We start from the raw sequence: 18,222 nt of genomic DNA, 5'->3' as shown, positions 1-18,222 counted from the left end.
GGGCTGACCCATGATTATAACTGGCAAGGCAGATGTATAAAGTCAAAGAGTAAAAGGATATTGATCCAGCAAGATTCAGATAAGGAAAATTGGGATGGGAGAACTAGCTGTATTCAATATCATTGCCAATGATCTGATGTTTTAAAAGAGAAAGTAGGACTAAGAATAGGGATAAAAATTTGTCAGTTATCTCTCACCTTTCATATTTTGCATGAATTGTGATAAGAGGGATGAATTTTTAAAATATAATTACCAAGTTGCTGACATATGACTAAATTTTTTTTTTGTAAAGACGTGATAAAATTGGCATAGTCTAAGTGAATAAAATAGCATCTTAGACTTCTATTATATGGACTTCATGAGACATTGAAAGTGAGACATGTGGACTTTCTCCCACTTGCCTGCCCAGTGACATTAGACGAGTCCTCCTTTTCTGAGCTTTAGTTTTCTCATTGGTATAATACATGGCGTACCAACCTCAAAAAGTTCTTTGAATTGTCAAATTTATTTAAAGTTTACTTAAAGCAAAATTATTCGAAGAGTGCTGCTTCATGCCAGAAAAAGGAAGATGGTGGTTTCAAGATCAAACAAATTTGGGAAACTCTAGTGTGTTTTCCTCTTAAAGTGTACCAGAATTGTACAGAACATATTTGAGAAATCTTTTATTACATATATTCTCTTTGATTTATTAGGGTCACAAGATTTATTTATGTGAGGAAAGCTACATCGGAAAATGACCAGAATACTAACCATTTTTGCTCAAATTTTGTTTTGAGAGGCTCTTACTAAGTTTATAAATGTAAATCATCATATTATACTTGAAATATATTTTGGATTAGGATCAACCATAATTTTAAAAAATATTATTCGTATTTCTTTAGTGGCCATCAATTTCTCAGGCACAGAAAACCCTCAATATTAAGTATAAAATTTTAATTCATTTTATGTGGCTGGCTTTGATTTGCTCATGTTTTGTTCGGGATTTTTTTCTTATCCTTTTTCATGAAGAAATGGGTGTGTATATTACATTTCTTACAATATCCTTTTCAGGTTTTTGTATCAAGGTTATTCTGACTCCATAAAATGATATGGGAATGACTCCATTTTCTATTTTCTGGAAGACTGCATAGGATTTTGCTTGAGTATTTGGAAAAATTTCCTGGTAAGTTAATTTGAAGTTGGAGATTTCCTTATAAAAAGAGGACAAAGAAAGATATAACATTTATAGAAATACTTAAATTTTTAAATTTCTTCTTTGGTAAAGTTTTGATAAATTGTTTTTCTAGAAAATTTTCCAGATCATGTAAATTTTAAGGTTTACTGGTATATAGTTGTATATATATATTTTCTTCTTATTTTTTAAGACTGTAATTAGGTCCTCTTTTTCATTCCCCATGTTGGTTAAGTTCTGCTTTCTCTCCCCCTTTTCTTTTCTTGCTCGGTTTTGCCATATGTTTGTCAACATTTTTTGTTTTAAAGAATAAATTTGTAGCTTTATTGACTTCTGTCTGGTGTAAATTTACCTTTTATTTTTTTCTGCTTTTACTGTATTATTTCCTTTTTTCTTTATTTGCTATTTATTTTCTGATTCTGGAGCTAGATACATAGATCACTCATTTTCATTTTGTTCACGAAATATAAATGTTCAAGATTATGAATTTTTCTCTAAGTACAGGTTTAGCTTTGACATATGGTTTTTTCATTGTCAATTAGTTAAAAAATATTTTGTACTTTTCATTCTGATTTCTTCTTTGTTTTTTTTAGAAGTTGGGGATTTTCTTATATTGCATTTCTGCTGTGGTCAGAGATGCACAGCATCTCTGCTTTGCTTTGACAGAATTTGGTGTTCTGTAATAATTTCAATCTTTGTTTAGCCTTCCTTTATAACTCAACGTATGGTTCATTTCGATAAATGTTTATGTGAAAAGATGTATTCTCTTACTGTGGTATATGCTATTCGATATCAATCAGTTGGGTCAGATTTGCTCATTGTCATTCTTTTATGTGTCTACCGATTTTTTATCAGCTTATTTGATCTGTTAGTGAGAAAAATGTTAGTTCTAACTATAATTGAGGGTTAATCAATTTTTCCTTTTAGTTCTGTTAATCTTTGCTGAATATACTTTGAAGCTAAACCATTAGATCAATAAAGATTTTGAATTTTTATATCTTTCAAGTGGACTCACCAGCTTATAAATATTTTAAAGTGCCATTTATTCTCTAATAATACATATTGCCTTAATGTCTATTAATATAACTATAATTTTTTTGTTTCAATTTTTACTTTTACTTTTAAACTTTATGTAGCTTTACATTTAAGATATGCCTTTTATAAGTAGTTTATTTTTCTTTAATAATGTCTCATGTTCATTGTTTTGGAGTATTTAGTCCATTTTTTATTAATAGAACTGTGAAATATTTCTATTTAAAGTTCTCAGTAACTGTTTTCCTACCTGTCCCATATGTTATCTATTCTTCTTCCGTCCTTTCTTGTTTTCTTTAAATTAACCAAATGCAAGTATTTTATTATTTAGTCTTCCTCCCCGTCTTCCCTCCCCACTCAAAATAGCTTGTTAGTCATACATTTCTTACTATTCTATATTATAGAATATTCTATATTATAATATACAATAAGCATTCTTGACTTAATACTGTCTACTATAAATTATTATTATCTCTTTCCTGATATTACTAGGATGGTAAAACACTCTAATTTCACTTACTGTTTTACCAATGCAATAACAGTACAGAATTGCCTACTTTCTTACTGATTTTCCACCTGTTCTTCAGAGTAGATCTGTAACTTGAGGGGCGCCGGGTGGCACAGTCAGTTAAGTGACCAACTCTTGGTTGTGGTTCAGGTCCTGATCTCAGGGTCATGAGACTGAGCCCTGTGTCAGGTTCCGCACTCAACATGGAGTCTGCTTAAGACTCTCCACCCCCACCCACCCCGTGCCTCCTACCTGCATGCATGCGCTTTGTCTTTCAAATAAGTAAATAAATAAATCTTTTTAAAAAGATCTGTAATTTGAGTCATATGTGGATTAGATGAAGGAAGCGTAAAGACAAGTAGAAATTCATATTATATGCAAGTGTAAACTCTTTAATCACACATTAATGTTGCACATATTTAACTGTATTTTTGTATATTTCAGTGAGATTTGAGTATGAGAGATGTTCAAGAAAAAGTTGAGTCTCTGTGAAAAACACAATGGGAAAATTCAAAAAGTAGACCATTATTTTGCAATACTTGGGCCAAAGAGAGAATGACCATATTACTTTTAGAGAAGGTTTAAAAAGTTTTGATTTTTCATTCACATAAGGAAAAAGTTTAAAACAAGCCACTGTAGTAGTTAGTCCCAGAATGAAAGTTTTGAGAACGCATAACAATTTTTATATTAAGTTAGTCCCAGAATGAGAGTTTTGAGAACACATAACAATTTATATTAAGTGAGCTTTAAGGAACCTTAAATTTCACATACCATTATTCACTAAAAGTGATGAATACATTTGAAAATAAGCATTAGGTTTCTAATTGTAAGAATATTTATTTTATAATGAACATTCCTAGTTGTTTTTTTTTTTTTTTAAATTGTGAATGGGAAGAAAAGTATTGTAAACTTTTGCAAAGACCTTGTGTGTGTTTGTCTCAGTAATAGCAAAAAATGTCTGGATAGTTTAGACTGAATCACAAAAGAAAAAACAGGGCTTTTAGAATTGGTATTGCTATTGTAAATGTAACCAGTGTGTACCATCTGCTTTCCCTTCTAACTCTGCAGGCTTTTCACTGATCTGGCTAATTCCATGATGCAGCCTTTTCTCTTCACTTCCTCAACCACTCCTGACATTGTGTCCCTTCTGGATAAGCCATTTACCCAGCTCAGTCACACATACCTACATGCTTGCCTGAGACACTGCTTGCTTTAATTTCGAGCCATTAGGCCTAATAATTTTAATTCCTTTTTCTGAGTCTTTTGGATTTCTTATACTTGTTTAATTATATTACACATTTTAGTTTATTTAAAGCACATTCTTCATTCTATCACAGTTAACATAACTAACATCGTGTTGTAGCTGGGACACATTCCAGGCCTGGATCTCAAAGGGGGACTGTCAGATGGATAGGATAAAGTCAGTGAGACAAAACGCCGCACTGTCTCGGGAGGCTCTTGTGTTTCAAATGTGTTAATGGAACTGTCCAGGTGGAAATCAGAGGTGTCATATCTGGGTCTCCTCCCTAGGGTTCCGTTCCATAAATTCTCTTTCCTGGGATTCTGAATTGCTTTCTGAAGTTGCATTAAAAAAATTGAATGTATTGAAAGTGTTTCCTTGTAAGGTTCTCTTTTTAAAAATCAACATTTTTGTTCTTCTGGGCCACATTTAAATTTATTTTAATTTAAATCAGTTATTTATAGTAATATTTTCTATTGCTCTACTTGGATATTACACAAAAGCAATTTAATACAGAAGCAGGTGAATAAAATTCTAAAAAATAAATGTCCATTTTTGTGTCAAATTTCTGATACATTATTTTTCTAATAATCAAGGCATTTACATCAGGCAGAGAGACTATTCTTTTGGATTATGGAAAGAATTATTTCTGGCCCAAAGAGAGCCTTTTGACTCTGCTTACATTTTAATAAAAATCAGAGACAGCATTTTTTGGTAGGCTTTTGGTTATCTCTTTCTGGGGGGACGAGAAATGACACATTCAAGTCTGAAAATGAGTATAGGTTGTGCAAAATCTCAAATGTTTTATTTGCATCTAGACAGCTGCAAGGCTGAAGAGAATTATTTTTATATTCACTAGCTAAGATTGCAGTAACATATATTCATTTCACATGGTGTCAGAGGTGTCCTTAAATCATAGATAATTATCATTAACTTATATTTATGCAATTCAAATGGGTCACTAGTTTGGCTAAAAATAATTGAGTATAAATGAAGTCAACAGAGTCAGCAAGCGGAGCTCTTTGTATTGTTAAGTTACGTACATATATATTGACTATTTTTCTATTTGTTGAGCCTATAATATAATTGAAGCCATGGCTATTAAAATATTTAAAATTTAGGGGTGCCTGGGTGGCTCAGTCGGTTAAGCATCTGCCTTCGGCTCAGGTCATCATCTCAGGGTCCTGGGATGGAGCCCCACATCGGGCTCCCTGCTCAGTGGGAATCCGCTTCTCCCTCTCTCTCTGCCCCTTCCCCTGGCTTGTGCTCTCTCTCCCTCTCTTACTCTGCTTTCTCTCAAATAAAAATAAATAAATTCTTTAAAAAAATATTTAAAATTTGATGACGGGAGTATGATCAGAGATTTCAAACAAGAAATACCTTTAGTGAAAGATTGTGGGTTTTTTTGTTGTTTTTAAATACATTTTTAAAATGGTACAGACTCTCGCAAATTCTCAATATACACATTTATATCTTATTAATTCCATTTCACAGTTCACACTCTGAAAGCATTAATAAGTTAGTGCATAATCTGTGCAGTGTAATGAATGAGCTTGCATTCTTAATTGCCACACAACATTTAAGCTGCTCAACAATATAAACGTTATTCTGTTTTTTTGCAGTGAGGAAAGATGCTCAGAAAGATTGAGATGTGTAGATCAAAAAGCTAATAATTATCAGAAATGGGGTTTGAATTAGTTCTATCTGAATCTAGAGTTTGCCCCCATTACTCCTATCAGTCTTTCAGTATCTTCAATCCCTCTGTCTCTCTCTAAATCTTACTTAAGAAAATAGAGGATAGCAAAATAACAATTGTAGTTATCTCTGAGCTGGCTGGATCAATTAAAAGAATCTGTATTTTCTCCTTAAGCATTTAAAACATTTGTTATAAGTATTTTTATTGAAACAAAAATTCTGACTCTTCATGAATAGTCCTACATTGACAGATTGTTGGGATTGATCTAGGAAAATAAATTACTGACCACTGTGCATAAAATATCTATAATTTTTTAGTAATAATTAAAAATGTTCATCAAATAGCACGTTGTTCTAATAGTGACAGGACATAGTTCCAGACTAAATATATTTGATCCCAGCTGCGTAGCAATATAGTAGAATTATCAGGGTCGAATTGGCCATTCTTGTGTTAGGATAAATGGGCTTTTGGAAGTGTGAAATGCGAAAATGGGAAAATAATGAGTTATTAACAAAACAAATGGTAGAGTCAAAAGTTTGAAGACCCAGCAGATATGTTAGATATAACAAGAAGGATATTGAAAGAAAAAAAATGTATGTCTTGTTTGAATCCTGATTTGAACAAGCCAATTATTAAAATCAATCATGAGACATTTGGGAACATTTGAAACTTGTTAGATGTGTAGTATATGATATTAAGAGATGATTTTTGTTTTCTTTATGTGTGATAATATTTTGAGGGTACTTAAAGTGGAATGCTATGGTGTCTGGGATTTACTTTAATTCAGTGGAGAGAGGGAAAGAGGTTGGTGATGGGTGCATATACATACCTATGTTCTTATGTGTTCTGTTTAATAATTCTAATTAAAAAGTTAAGAAAAAAAAGAACAAAGACAAAGATAGTGACTTAACTGGCAGTGAACTTGTGTAATGGCGAGGACTTTACATTAATGGTAAGAATATAGATATACTGAAGGTGGGTCCTGGATTGTTTGGGTGAATTTTTACTGCTAAGTAACTACTCCCTGGTACTAATACAGTTGAAAGTATTAAATGAGATACTTTCATTGAATCACATAGAACAATGCCTGCCTATAAAACAAATTCCAGACTTAAGAGCTATTCATTTTATTTCCATAAAGTTTGGACTAAAATCAATGCTGCCTGTGACTATATATTATTATATGTATATTACTTGGTAGTTTGGTACAAATTCTTATTTTACCTATAAGTTTAGTTAGGTTGAAGAATTTGAATTGAACTAAGCCACAGGGAAAATTAAGAAATATAAGACAGTATCAGTGTCTCTATATCTATGAACTTGTACAAAGGCAGAGCTATGAAGAAAAACACATGACAAGCAAAAAAGGAAACAAAGACACAAAGTTAGTGACTCTCCTAAATTATAATTGCTTAATAGTGTCAGGGATGAAGAGTCCAGATTGCAGGCCTATGCCCTTTTCATAGATTACATCTTTGTTTCAAAAGAACAGGTTGGAATAGACAAACAAAATGTAAGCTAACTACTTGAAGAACTTACGTATATTTATCAAGTTGACTCAGGTCTGTGGCTGTAGTTGTATTTTCTCATTTACTTTTGGGTCTCCAGGCTAGCCCAGCACTTGACTTTAGCTAGGTGTGCAACAAATATTTGTTAAATAAAGAAACACACATTTGTATTTGATCACCCTTTATGTGGATGATATATTATTCATAAAATAATTCCTCTGTGCTTTTATAGCTTAATTTGCAAGATAAACATAATAAGCCCTGAAAAGGAAGTAATAATAGAAGATGATTAAAGAAGAGTAGTCACTGATAAGTATCTTTTTCTTTTTCTTTTTTTTAAAGTAAGCTCTACACCCGATGTGGGGCTTGAACTTGGAATCCTGAGATCAAGAGTTGCATGCTCTACCAACTGAGCCAGCCAGGCACCCCAATAACTAATAAGTTTCTAATATTTTTTTGAAAAAAGTGAGCTAGTCAAGTGCAAGTAGAGGATTCCAAAAGCACCTTGTTTAAAAACAAAAATTATACATGTTTTAAGTCATGTACTTATATGAGACTATTTTCCTGCTTTTGTTATCAAATATTTTCATTGCTGTCAGAATGAGGGAAATAATTATAATAGTTGCTACTTAAGAATTCAATGCAATGATTTTTGGTTATGTTAATTCCAAAGGTGGGGTGTCAATTCTTCATAATTATTGAAATCCTTACACAAATAATTTTTAATTTTGAGTTAAAATTAAATGTCATTAGTGTGTTTTTGCATAAGATGGGGAATAATGGGTGCATAGGGTTCTGAAATGGTGGTGTATTGACTTAGATAAGAAATTAACAGTTGTTAATAAGATCCATGCATGGCTTTTGAAAGATTTTTAGGTTTTACTACTGTATTATTCACTTTAACTCACACAAATAGTGAACCTTTCTTATACTCATGTATTTTTTATGTTTTTCTCTGAGCCTGGCTTCTAATTGAGCTCCCTCTGGAGGACTATGTCAAACCAATACGATTCTTGCCTACATATATGCACAGATTTCTTAGAAAACAAGACTGTAGAACTATAAAGCTTGACATGTGCTTATTGTGAGAAGTGGGAAAGTGACAGATGTGGAGAACATTTCTAAGGAGTCCAACTGATCCACAGGCGAGCACAACCGTATCTGATTAGGCCGACAGCTCTGACTGTCCAATTTGTACGAGAGCCTGGAGGTCTCATTGTTTTTCAGCTCACTTAGCAATTAATGGTGCCATTGTTTTGGGCCAGCCCATTTGCAGAGAAATATTTGCTGGCAAAATCAAAGCTTAAGAAGATATAATGAGAGTAACCGAAGTGACTCTTACTATATAAAGCCCACAAGCTATGATGTGAGCTTAGAAATTCAGAAATTCTTCCACAAATAAGTACCACTTATATTTTTTCAAAGGGCTGTCAAGAAAACCTGAATGGTAATTAAAATGAGCTCTTTGAAAAGTTATTTTTCTTCAGTGATAATTATTAAATATATTTCTTTGTCTTTTTGTATTCTAATTTGTTAAAACTATATTCTGAGAATTATTATTTTTGAATATTAGTAATAATAATATTATTTGAAACCTTATTCCTCCGTGTGATCAAAATAATAGTATTTAAAACTTTTCACCAAAGCTTACTAAAGCAATATATTTGCCACTTCATTTAAAGTTATCATAGTGAACCACTGAGAATCAGGATAACTCCCCACCTCTAATCCCCTCCATGACTTTGCTTGCATTCATTGAAAATGTGCTTTGGGCTAGATCTTGATTTGAAGTAATGAAATCAGGTTCTGAATTGAGTAGAAAAATTCAATGTGCCTGGCCACTTTTAGGTTTTATCAGTGCAAGGCATGATTTAAAAAAAAAGTCTATGGGTGAGGAGCTCTTAGTAAACTTATGACTAGAAAAATAATATAAAACCAATGGTTTATTAAAATATAATGGCTTTAGAAAACTTGAAAACCAAAAGAAGGGGGGAAAAAAGTACCTTAAATACTAATATCATTATCCCATAATAATATTTAAGGTTATAATAATAATCAAGAGGAGAAATATTAAAAAGTTATTTTCTTATGGAGTAATAGTTAACTTGCTTCTGCCAGTTTGGGCAAGCCCTTTGTATGATTGTTAGATAGATCTGGACTGAGCAAATGGAAATGATTCAGTTATGACTCTGCCACAAAACAAGACTCTTCAGTAGCATCTTCATCAGCTAATGTAGATATCAGATTAATCTTTATAAAAATAAAGCCCGTTCATATAATTTTTTGCAAATCTTGATTAAGTTTATTAATAGAACATAAGCAATCATCAATGCAGTTATCTTCTTTTTCTTCTTTTTATACTGCTTACCTTTCACTTTTGATATTCATTTTCTCAAAATAACTTCTCCATTGGTAGTGAGATACAGAAAAGGTAATAGGCTGTAGAGCCAGATGGACTCAGTCTTGAAAATTTTCCAATGTTATCATGTTATTTCTCTAAAGACATAGTATATGTTGGTGTGCATATTTTTGCTGTAAATTTGGTTCAGAGATATTTACTAAGCAGTGATATGTTAGAATTTGTTTTTAGCACTTGAAATAGCATTATTATGAAATAAGAATATTTTGTTAAACTGGCATTTAACCACTTTTCAACTTTGATGATTCACTGAATAGGGTAGTAATATCTCAAAATTACGATATATTTAGTAGAAGCACATTAGGTGTAAGGGACTCTTATCTGAAAATCTTATGTTGAAGGACAGCTCCTTTTCCTTTTTTAGTATTTATATAAGAATTATCCTCAGCTTTCCCTTTTCCTTCTATTCTTCCCTTGTAAATCACCAGTGGCTCTACCATTTACTTATCATGGATGATTTTTGAATATACATCCCTATTTTCAACCTCTCCTTTGTGCCTTATAATGTACCACTCCCTCTCTAATTTCCTATGGACATCTTTTCACTTAATATGTGCTCATACTTCATAATTGACACTTAGAAACTCAGTGTGTGGTCTTTCTTCTCCTCATTGATTTGCCTTCTGACTACCCTAAATCTTACTGCCTGCAACAACTTCCAGCATATTAATTATCAGGTTTGAAGTGGATGTTTTGCCTGCCAACCCAGTGTGCCATTCTTCCGACCGATGCATATGTATTCTTTTCAAGGTTATGTGCAAAAACATATATAAGAATGAAATGTATTATAGCTGATTTAATTAGCAAAGGATAACAGGTTTATTATGCTTCCCTGTTATTTCCTTCTAAAACACTGTTTTTTCTTTTGTAATATCACTAAAATTTTACATGGTAAACTTAGTGTCCATGGTTCCAGGTCAGTGTCTATGTGACTTCCTACGGGGGACAGAACACAGCATCTTACAAGTCACAGGTGTTTAATAAATGCATGGCAATTCATAAAATAATCTAAACATGCTGTTTTTTTTTTTTTTAAGATTTTATTTTATTTATGTGACAGAGAGACAGCCAGCGAGAGAGGGAACACAGCAGGGGAGTGGGAGAGGAAGAAGCAGGCTCCCAGCCGAGGAGCCCGATGCAGAACTCGATCCCGGTACGCCGGAATCACGCCCTGAGCTGAAGGCAGACGCTTAACGACTGCACTACCCAGGCGCCCCTAAACATGCTGTTTTGAACACTTGAAACTGTCTTTGTTTTTTCTTGAAAATTTTTATCTCCCTGTACCAGCATGAATGGCTCCTGTTTTAAAAATGCGACATAAACTGTATAGCTAAAACTCAAGCTCTTTGTCTTCTTTGCTAGTTGATAATTCCAGTATTTTTCCTTTTAAATGCACCAGTGATATTTATGTCGCACCTTCAATTTTCTATTTTTTATTAAGACAGCTGCACAGTTAAAAAATATTGTTGAGGACGCCTGGGTGGCTCAGTCGGTTAAGCATTTGCCTTCAGCTCAGGTTATGATCTCAGGGTCCTGATATCCAGCCCCATGATGGGCTCCCTGTTCAGCAGGGAGTCTGCTTTTCCCTTTGCCCCTCCCCCTGCTCGTGCACACTTGTTCTATCTCTCTCTCAAATAAATAAAATCTTTAAAAAAAATATTGTTAATTCCATATAGAATCATGTGATATCTTCTCTGTATATTCTGTTAGTATTTTGAGTTTGGGCTTTGTCATTGGCTGCTAAGTAATGACTGAGCTTTGGATTCTGGAAGTGTAGTACAAGCGCCTGGAACCAGGTCATCAAGGAACAAATGTCCTTCTGCCATATTTTTCATGTTGGCCAAAGTTCTCAGACTCATGGTTCTCTTAGGACCTGACTTTCAACAAATACCATTTAATGTTCAGAAAATGCTGAACTTCTGGGAGAAATGTGACATGAAATGTACCACAGTGCCACATGTTCAATTTAAGGCAATACAGGTTAGTAGCTAATAGGAAATCATGTGACAGTAACAAGACGGTCCAATTTTTCACTTGGATGATTTCTCTGCAAAAGTCTAAATAGCAAACTCCACAGAATGTTTGCAGCACACAATGTATTTTTAAATTTTTTAACTTCAAAATATCTAAATAGCACAGAGCATAACATAGTAAAGTCTGGTATTTGTAAGAAAAGGTGACTGTAATTTATCAATTTTTAACCTTACTCATCTGTTTATTAACTTGTTGAATTTATTGAGACTGCGTAAGTTTCCTTGTTGATGTTGGCAAAGAGTAATCTGACAAAATGCAGTGAAACATGTGGTTCCAACTCACTACAAGTCTAATCCTAAATGCCTGAGTGAGTTATAGGATAATGGGATGGATATTAGCATCAAGCCACTAGGAAAATGCAGAAACTTTCAGGTTTCTCAAGACCATTTGTAGTTTATAGCAAAATACAAATATGCTTTATAATGGCTTCTGTCCTTGAAGGTGTTATCTGAAATACTAAAATTCTTGGAATTATATGTGAATATTTTATTGAAATACTAAATCATAGGAACTTTGAAAAAATATATATTTAGATTATTTTACTATCTCTGACTTTTAGCAAAATTCAATCACTCTTATCAACTTAAGCATCTGACTTGATGTTTGAAAGTTTTGGGTTAAATTATGCAGGTAGAGAATAATATTTATAGAAGTATATGCAGGAACCAAAGTATACTGATATTTGATATTGTCAACATTTTATTTACCTTTTGCTGAAAAAAACCACTTTCAAGTTTAAAAACTAATACATTTTTTAGAACCTCAAAAATTGTGGTGTGGAATTTGGATACTTTTTATGAAATTAAGAACTAAGACTTTTACATAAAGTATGTATGTATGTATGTATGTAATTTGATGTAGTGTTCCATGATCCATTATTTGCATATAACACCCAGTGCTCATTGAGATAATGCCCTCCTTAATACCCATCACCGGGCTAGCCCATCCCCCCACAGCCCTCACCTCTGAAATCCTCAGTTTGTTTCCTGAAGTCCATAGTCTCTCATGGTTCACCTCCCCCTCTGATCTCCCCCGCTTCAGTTTTCCCTTCCTGCTCCTAATGTCCTCCATGCTTCCCTATGTTCCACATATGAGTGAGATCATATGATAATTGCCTTTCTCTGCGTGACTTATTTAACTTAGCATAATTTTTTTCTAGCATAATAAATACACCCAGAAAAAGCAAGATTTTAGTAGACCCAGATTAATGCATTCTTATTTCTATCACTCTAAAGCTTTAAACACCTACATGCCTGGGGGGCATAACTTTGAACATTTTCAAATCAAATACTATAGAATAAAATATTTATAAATATGGAGCTAGTTGCAAAAATTTCAAATAATGATCATGAATATATCAAGTATAAAGTGTGTGCCATGGAGGCAACAAAGACCTATATAACCTTCATTAAATATCTCTTTCTAGTTAAATGACAAACCTGAAGTATTCAGAGAAAAAAAATAAGTGCCGAGTGTATGAACATCATTTCAAATATAATAGAAATGAAAGTTCTGTGTCTTTTATACAAAATGAATTTTATGTACTATTTTATTAATTTTAATCCTGACAGTAATCTTGTAGGATATGAAGATAGGGAGCCTCAGAAACATTAAAAAGATTGCCTATAGCCACAGAAGTAATGATCGACAGGGATATATCTTAATGTGCCTGCTGTTCTCTAAAGCTAATGCTGTTTCCACTGTGTGTGTGTGTGATTACTCATTTATTAGTAAGAGTTGAGAGCAGAAAATAATGTGGGATCTGGTAAGCAGCTTAAATTTAATGGAATAAATAAGCCTTAAGCCTCTTTCTTGAACTGGAATAATTTCGATAGGGGAAGGGCTTTCCAGATTGAGGTAATGGCATAACTGCAAGATAGGCATGTAAGGCCTTTCTTCTAAATAATGGCTCTTTAGGTAACTTTTTTTAAATTAACATATAATGTATTATTTGTTTCAGGTATACAGGTCTGTGATTCATTCGTCTTACACAATACACAGCACTCACTATAACACATATCCTCCCCAATGTCTTTAAATAATTTTTGTTCTAGTCCTACACTCAGTCCTCTATTGTAGAGCCTCATCATTTCATTTTAAATGATTGCCAGAGGCTTCAAGCTAAATCAGAATCTCCAATAGTGTCTTCTTCATCTAATGTTGACATCAGATTAATTTTTATAAAATGTGCATTCAACTTGGGTGTTATATGCAAACAATGAATCATAGAACACTACATCAAAAACTAATGAAGTACTGTATGGTGACTAACATAACATAATAAAAAATATTTAAAAAAATAAAATGTGCATTCATTCATTCCTTCATTATCCATTAATTGAATGCCTACCTACCATGTGCCAGGTACTATGCTACATGTTGGAGGTAACACTTAATAAAGTCAAAATGTAGTCTCCGCCTTTTTGGATGTCTTAGTAAACACTGAGGAAATCATCTGATATTTAATTTTAAAGCTAAGATAGGAAGTCTGGTTACCAATAAAAATTTAAGGATCGTCTTCAAATTGGTGATAGTTGTAAATGATTGCTTGGGAGATAGAGATGAAAAAAAAAAAAAAGAAACCTGGAGGAAGGCCAAAATCTTTAAGGAAAATGTATTTAAGAGAGAGAGCGGGGGATGGAGGAGAAAGTATCAAGGAAGTTAAAGAGAACAGAATAGTCAATGGAGAGAATGCTTCTCAGTTGTCAGATGGATTTTGCCTTCACCAACCACAAGTAGCACAATATAATTTACATGACACGTCCTGGGGTGGAGAGTTATCAGTTAGCAAACATAAACTGATACACTATATCCTGCTCTATCTATTTCTTTCCCTTAGGAAATTGACAAAGTGTTTTAGTGATGTTAATTTAGGATGCATCTGAAGACTGAGAAAAGGGAAAACTTGAATCTAACATTGACGTTTCATTCCTGTAGCTTAAATAGTTTGATCAGAATAATCAGTTACTCATAATCGATGCATAAGTGAGCACATTTTGATATTTAAGAAATGAAGTAATATACATATTACTGAATATGATAATGCTAGTAATTTTCTCACTCAATTTGTGCTTAAGGATATGGCACCAATAGTGGTATTCAACTTCATTTGAAATTCAAAACATTGAAGTTAATTTTTTAAACATTTTTATTGAGTTGAAGCTGGAGAGTTAAAGAACAATTAAGTTAATTAAAGTTTGACTATATATACATGCAATGGATACATTTTGTACTAATGCAGTCTTGGTGCTTAGCTCACTATTAACCTAGCAAGCCTGGAATTTTAAGTGTTGGTCTAGTTATTTTGAACCCATAGCTTTAAAAATGCACGAAGCTCATTTAACCTAGTATGTGTAATTTAAAATTAGATTAATTGCCCCCCTGCACTGTACTCTTTTCTGTCACCTCTTTCCTGATTACAGTTATTTGTATATTTCTTCATACTTTGGCAAACCGAGTAATCATATATATCATATAATCACATGATCATATATATGAGCATATGGATATGTGTACATATGTACAATAATAATGGACATTTAAATTTCTGAAACATTGTCAGATGTATTGCCTAGTGAGATTCAGATTTTCATATCTTTATTTTATTTTATTTTTATTTTACAGATGTAGAAATGGGGGCCTAAAGAAATTAACTAACTTGTTGGTTACATAATTATTTAATGGAACGCTAGATCTTGAAGTCAGGTTTCCTGATTGTTAAAGTCAGTTTATTCCCAGGTAAATTATGCTCATATGTTTATTTTCTTTTCCTTTTTTCTCATATGCTATAGAATAAAGGTATTGATTTATAATCTTTTACATTTTGATAAATGCTTAAGATGTACATGTATTTATACTAGTATCTATGCAATACATCAAACACATAAAATACCCACTTAAAACAAGGCAATTTACATGCCATTAAATAAACATTTTTACTCCCAGATATAAGCTAGTTTAGTTAAACCATATTAGGATTCTGTAAGAATACGTCCACTTGAAACTTTTGCAAATGTCTGTATACAGTTGCACAATATGTTTTCACACTCAACTCAATTTTATTGAATCATCTTATTCCCTAAAAAGATGAAAAGATGTACAGAATAACCCAAAATATCATATCTAGGCATCATTTCCAGTACATTTTTTATGGATAGTCAGAGTAAATTAAAAGTAGACATGTAAAAAGTAGAGTATGTTGGTGGCCTTAGGAAAGAAATGATTGCAATGTAAACTCAAATGAAACTCCTCTCTGGGAAAAAAGTAATTTAGCTTCATGAACAGCTGCACCACAGAGGGTCAGGCATATGAGCAATTAAAATTAAACAAGTTGATTTTAATATGCCTTAGTAACTGTGATTGATCTTACAGAGCTGTTGTTGACTATACATCAAGAAACAATTTAGGATCCAGTTTAAAACAAAGTTTATAATCCTTGTTTAATGGATTTTGGTACCTCAGGCTATACAGTGCCATAAAAATGATTAAAATGTGCCCCGTCTCTGTGTAATCAATAAAACCTCTCTCTAAAATTAGTTAGGTTCCAAAGACTCCTCAGCAGGCTTGGCAGTGCCACGTCTGTAGAATTCCAAATAAGCCATCTATCATTATTTCCATACACAAGGTTCATTAGACACCTCATTCTTTATCTTATTAGCACCAAAGTCAGCTAAACAATCAAATCAAAAGGTCACCTTTAAAAATACCTAGTTAAACCACAACATACATCAAGACATTATTAATACGATAGGTCAAAATGCAGTGATAAAAATTCCTAGAAGGTCAATAAAGGGTTATTGCTAAAAGAAATGTCCTTTAAGTCTCTTATTCAATTGCAAAATAAATGAATACATATTTGTGTTTCTATTGGATCAGTTTGGGCCCATAAGAAAATATTTTGATAATTATTAGCCAGGAATGAGGAAAAATATCTCTTGTTGAATATTTATAATAACTCCACTGAAAGCTTTGTCATTGCTATGTGTATGATGAGTCTGAAATATTTGTTAATGGCACTATGTGCCAGACTATTCTGTGAACACTTTGGCTCTTGTAATCCCTCCCAAGTCAGCACTGTGCTTTAACTGCCATCGTTATGTTTATTTCTGCTTGGTACTTTCAGATCAAAATGTTTCTCCCTGCCCTCCCCAAATACCCTGTTCTCACTGCCACTGGGATGTATCACTTAATTAAGAAATGTAAATCATTACAGTGTAAAGAAACAGTTTGTTTTTCATTCTTCTATCACACTAAGACAACATAGTGGAAGATGCAGGAGGGGAAATGTGACTTTCTGTGCGGATATAAAGGAGGCTTTAAAAAGATTTAAAGAATGGTCAGGAAAGATGCCAAAAGAGAGGAGAGGCAGGGGGAATTTAAAGAGAAGATATTGACTTGAAAAGTAATGAAGAGCTTATGAAGGATGAGAGGCTTAGTGTTTTTAAAATTGATTCAGAACATTTTAGAGAATCATAGGAGAAAAGCATTATAGACCTCAATAAGCCTGATATTTATATTAATCTAAATCAGTTAAAAATATAAAAAGACAGGTGGTGTAGTTCTTTTAGTTTTTGTTTTGTTTCTCTTTTAAGGATTTAAGACTTGCTTTAAAGAATAGACTATTACATGTTAAGATTATAATAGTATGGCACTGGGACTAATAAACTACTAGAAGATACTGGAATATTTCTGGTTAAGTATCTTAGTTGTTCAAGTGTGTAAAATTAAAGAAAAAGGATTTTTGAATTTAGTACTAATCTTAATGATCAGTAAAGTAATTATGACTGTGATAATGCAAACGGTATTATTCTATACAAGGAAATGGCTGGTCTTATTGGTAATAAATCTGGGAAGTAACTGCATATTGTAGAGAACAGCATTGGACTTCTTTTGGTTGCTTGCATAGGTTGTTTTTTTAAGGGACATAGTCACTGTGCTGGGTTCCAAGGCTTATAGCTCCCCGCCCCTCCCCCCCCCCACTTTAGAACAACTCCAGTGGTATAGAAATATTTAATATGTTCTTCCATCAGTCCATCCTGTGAATGTCTTAGGATCAAAAGGATGCCATAGTTCTACCGGATTTGGGCAAAGCAGTGTCTCTTTTCCATGATTACTTTTTATGCCTCCAGCTGCATGTTTAAGTGAATGTATTTTGATGTCAGATAAAACTATTTTGAATGCTATGTGACTGCTCCCTCATCTGTAAAAGGTAATAATGCCCATCTCAAAAAATTGCTAGAGGGTTAAGTGTAAACTGCCTAGCAAAATATCTGGCACATATTAAGTGCTCAATAAATGTTAATTATTACTATTATGGTGAGCTCTCAGATTGCTCTCTTGTGGAGTTTATAGCTCTTCAGGAGGTTTATTACCTTTTGAATGCTGCCTCAAGTTCTGTTTGCTTCACAAACAGTTTTATCGATAGGCGGTAATATTCAACTTCATTTCAAAGTAAACAACTTTCCTTTTTAAGGTAGGTGGAAAAGAATAGGCGATTAGGAATGTAATGGAAGGAAACTGACAATAACAGAAGACCAGCTGCACGCAGGGCAGGGGAAAGGGGAGATTTCAGGAACAAATTGTGTGCTGTTCCCTCCCCAACCCCAGACACACAC

General features: G+C 33.1%; 1 long non-coding RNA gene across 1 annotated transcript in view; it reads left to right on the top strand.

Moving 5' to 3' along the window:
* Positions 1-1,044: 1,044 nt before the first annotated feature.
* Positions 1,045-18,222, top strand: part of LOC125281015 (uncharacterized) — a 53,409-nt gene continuing 36,231 nt past the window's right edge. The window contains exon 1 of the long non-coding RNA XR_007187989.2: positions 1,045-1,162. This is a non-coding gene — a long non-coding RNA (uncharacterized LOC125281015). The remainder of the gene's footprint in view (positions 1,163-18,222) is intronic.

The sequence above is a fragment of the Ursus arctos genome, unplaced genomic scaffold (assembly GCF_023065955.2).
Source record: "Ursus arctos isolate Adak ecotype North America unplaced genomic scaffold, UrsArc2.0 scaffold_11, whole genome shotgun sequence".
Taxonomy (NCBI): domain Eukaryota; kingdom Metazoa; phylum Chordata; class Mammalia; order Carnivora; family Ursidae; genus Ursus; species Ursus arctos.
This window is presented reverse-complemented; position numbering and strand designations above follow the sequence as displayed.